This window comes from Pteronotus mesoamericanus, unplaced genomic scaffold, assembly GCF_021234165.1.
Source record: "Pteronotus mesoamericanus isolate MK-2021 breed Mesoamerican mustached bat unplaced genomic scaffold, CSHL_Meso_final contig_164, whole genome shotgun sequence".
NCBI classification, from domain to species: domain Eukaryota; kingdom Metazoa; phylum Chordata; class Mammalia; order Chiroptera; family Mormoopidae; genus Pteronotus; species Pteronotus mesoamericanus.
Window position 1 is genome coordinate 8,467,700 of NW_026555065.1, and position 4,190 is coordinate 8,471,889.

Genomic DNA, 4,190 nt, shown 5'->3' on the forward strand with positions numbered 1-4,190 from the left:
TCTGATCAGAGCAACAACATTTTCTACCACTGTGACCTTCTGCTTAATATTTGGATTCAAACAATTCTATGGCTAACACAAATATAGTTTAAAAATCCCTGTAACAGGCTAAGAAATAGAACATGTTTTGGTTTATTCTAAATAGTTCCTTTTCATCTTCTGCAAGGGCACACGCCATGACTTTGAGCAAAGGTGGTGATCCTGTTAACAGACGGGATAAAGAGGTTGGTCCTGGACAAGGAGAAGTCCTTGTGGACATTATCCACTGGGGACAATTAAGAGTTGACTATATAAATGAACAGATCCTATGCGAATTAAAATTGCCCCATTTTTTTAAGTGGCGAGAACCCAATATGATTATTTCTTTTCATGTGCACCTCTTTCCTTATCTCCCTCTGTTGAGTTGAGGGAAAAGAAGGTACTGGCAGAAATTAAGCCTGAAAAGCAGTTCCTCTTAGAGTAGGCAGACCCTACCTGTGTGATAAACTCCCTGTTTGTGAGAATACCTGAATATCCCTATTTCATTCTTGTCCCCATTATCTACTTCATTAGATAGTTTCCATTAGCCATGGTTGTCCAGGCAATAAAAACCTATCACTGTGAACATTCATTCATTTAACAAGGTGCATAGTCAGGTCTCAGCATGTACACAGCCCTGAGCCATTGACTCTAACAAATGCTGCCCGGGAACATGTCTGTCTAAGTCAGCGTCTGCTCTAGTCAATTTGGTATTTAGATTTCATTTGAAAAGATGCCTGTGAATACATCTGCATTAGGTACCTGGTGATGGATGAAGCAAACACCCAAAGAGGGACAGCGTCCATTGGCCAGGCCCGAAAACAGTCCCCACACTTAAAACATAGGTGAACTCTCACAGGCACTTCCTTTGTTTTCATTTCAACCACTCGGCCTTTCTATATCTACAGAGTGGTGGTCCCATTATATAGATCTGCTGTAAGAAAAATGCACTATGAAATATTGAATATCCACTTTATTTACAATTTCCTGCTGAAAGATCTCTGTGGGGGCCAGGTGATTTAGGTAGATGACATATCATTCAGGTCCTTTACAAGAAGTGATTAGCAAACTGGATCATGCCTTCCACTGAGATTTTTCTCTCACTAATAATTTGATATGAGTTCATGCTTATGTCATATTCCTGAGCAAACTGAACCTAGTTTTGTAAAGGTACCTGGATACATCTGGATGTGATTGCAAAATGAGTTTAACCAGGAAGATAAAATAATTTTATACATAGACGTCAAAGTTTCTGAAAACAAGGAGAGAAGGAGATTAATTGGGACTCCTGTCTTGGAATGACAAAATGCAGCTGTTGTTGACATCTGCAAAGCCAGCTGTTGGTACTCAACTTGCCAACATCTCTTGCTATGCATGGAGAGCGATGTCTGTTCACTTTCAATGAAAGAAGGGCACAGTCAGCATATGTGCTCAACAAGCACTAAAGCACTGATTTGAGAGCAGAAGGAAAGTGACTTAACTAAAAGGCAAGTCTTCTTTGTGTCTCAAAATAAGATACAACTTAATCTATACTACGGCTAATATACATTCATATATGTTTGGGCACCCCACCTCATCTACCATTCCCCCACACCTAAAACCACCTCTACTTCCTTCCCACCTCCACACCACTCTGTGCTTCTGACAGATTCACGCCCACAGCTGAAAACGCGGAGAGCATGTCATGTTTAAGCCCTCAAGAATGTGGTCATATCACTGCCTATCACGTCTAGAGTGCTTTATCATTTCCCAGGCAATTTCAGATAGGTTTTCACATTTAACTCTCATGAGGCTTTTGTGAGGCTGCTTGTGTTGTCATCCCATTGTGCAGATGAGGAACCCGAGACTCCGTGGGTTTGACAAGTTAGGTGATTTGCCTTCCCTTGGCCCATGAGGAAGTGGCAGAGCTGGCTGGGATGAGGACCCAGGGTCCAACAACCCAGGCTGTCTTTCCCCATCACACCTCCGTGCTGCATTTTGCTTTTACTACCTGCACATCAATATGCTGCTTTGTAATTCACCCATGGACCTGTATGAGGACCAGGAGCAGTGAAATAAAAATAGCATATTTTGATACTTCCTTATTTAGTATCACCTTGTCTTGTAGAGGAGTGGTTTTCTTTCAGTTCTTCTGCCTGGAAATGACTCCTCACATGGCAGAAGAGACAACTGCCTACATGGAAAAGGACCCGTCTGTTCAAAACCATCCCCATCCAAAGGCTGTTGCTTGGAGGTCTGTTCTTGTAGGTACCTCATTCCCTTTGGACATCTTTTAAAATGCACAAGTCCCTGGGCAAGGTGATACATTGACTTAACTGATGCTGAGGTGTTACTGAGTCACTCAGTTCAACTGCATACAGACGGAGAGACCCAGGACACCTGCAGAAGAATCCCAAGCACTGGAAATGGAGAAGGGGCAGTGAAGAAGAGGGGGCACAAGCATTTCTACAACGATTCCAATTGGCAGTTCTCAGGACTGAGAACCCAGGAGTGTCCACTCCAGCACATCACCACGCTGTCTGTGTGACAACCCAGCGCCACCTTTGAGGTCACTGGCAGGAGCATGCCTGGGCTTCCTAGGCTTTGAGCTCAGCGGTCTCCTGCTGGCTTGTCTTGTGCTGCCAGTGCATTTCGCCTGCGCTGCATTTAGCAGGTCCAGGAGCACAGGTGGAGCTGGCCAGACAGGGTACTTCCCGCACACTAACATGCAGACGGTGACTGCCAGTGTTTTGTGGCAGTGGAAGCCAAAGGTGGCCATCTCCTCCTTGTATCTGACATGCCCCTGGGCTGCTCTTAGCACAGTGACTGATCATAACAGAGTGTAAAAACAGGTACTTTCAGGGAAATTCTTTTTTGTGCTGGGAGGGAAATTGTCCTGGTAGTGAGAAAGTGTGGATTAAGGTTTAAGTCAGGATGTGAGTCCTAACTCTGTTCTTTTGTGAATTGCTGCTCTGATGGGAAGGAATTTGAAATTCCTTTGATTTTTTTTTTTTTTGATTCACTGACCAATCTAATAATGTTGTCTTATGACATTTTAAATTTCAAAACAGTAATTTGACTCCAGAGCAGTATGTGTTAGGGGTAAGTGCTTCCAAAATAAAAGGTGAGACCCTGTGGGAGATTGCCTTCCACACTTCACCTCCCACAATTGCAGCTAAGTTTGTCTTGGTGAGTTCAGTTGACTAAGTTGCCAGGAGCTGACTAGTCAAGCAGATTGCGCATGCGTTTCTGGCCTCCTTCATTCTCTGCTGTGAGCTTGCACAGGGCCCAAGCTGTGCTCCTTGGCATGGATTTTGAAATCGTCACCTCCAGAGTTTATGTCAGAGTTTATGACAGAGGGAAGGAGGAAGGGAAGTGAGGAAGGAAGAGAAGGAGTGAGGAAGGATAAGGAGGGAGGAAGAGAAGGAGGCAGTACCAGGATTCATCTGGCTCTGTCTGGATTGCCTGGGTGCCTCACCCTAAAACTTGGCTCTCTCAAGTAGAGCTTCTGGTACAGTAAATAGGAGAGAAGGAATATATGTATTCCTTATGTATGGCATAGGGCCCAAGAAGAGTGATAGTCTCTAGCTAGATTTCAGCCAAGAATTTCATGGCAAATATTGAAACAATGAGTGTGAAATTTGTTTCATATTTCAACAGCAGACCTCCCAGTGAAGTCACTGTTCAAGTATCCTCTTCCAAATCAATTGAAAGCTCTATGACAGAGAGCCTTTTGGTTCCCACTCTTTCCTGGCAGCCCCAAGTGCTTTGACCGAGTAGATAACCTGTCAAGGAAGTTGCACGGGGCTGAGGTGAAACAGAATGTTTCTGAAATTCTCAAGGGTGCCAACTCCTCTCAAATTAGACAAGAAATTATTCTTGGTTCATTGCTCAGCTTCAACGTTGCCAAGTCCAAGGAAAGGTGGCCCTGCCTGGGCTTTCCTGTGTGGCTGAATGCAGCCCAACATTGGACTCCCTAGAAGCAGCTGAGAAATGGCATCTTCATTGACCTTCATCCCTTCTGGCCACTTCCCTCCCCTGTTATCCTGAAGGGCATTAGAAGCAAAAAAGTGGGTGAATTAATTCATCTGAAGGCCTGCAATTTCTTGGATATGTTCACATTATCAAGGGAGGCTGAATGGAGTTTCCTGCAGATAGATTCCTGGATGTCTGCCTTCCTTTATTCTAGTGGA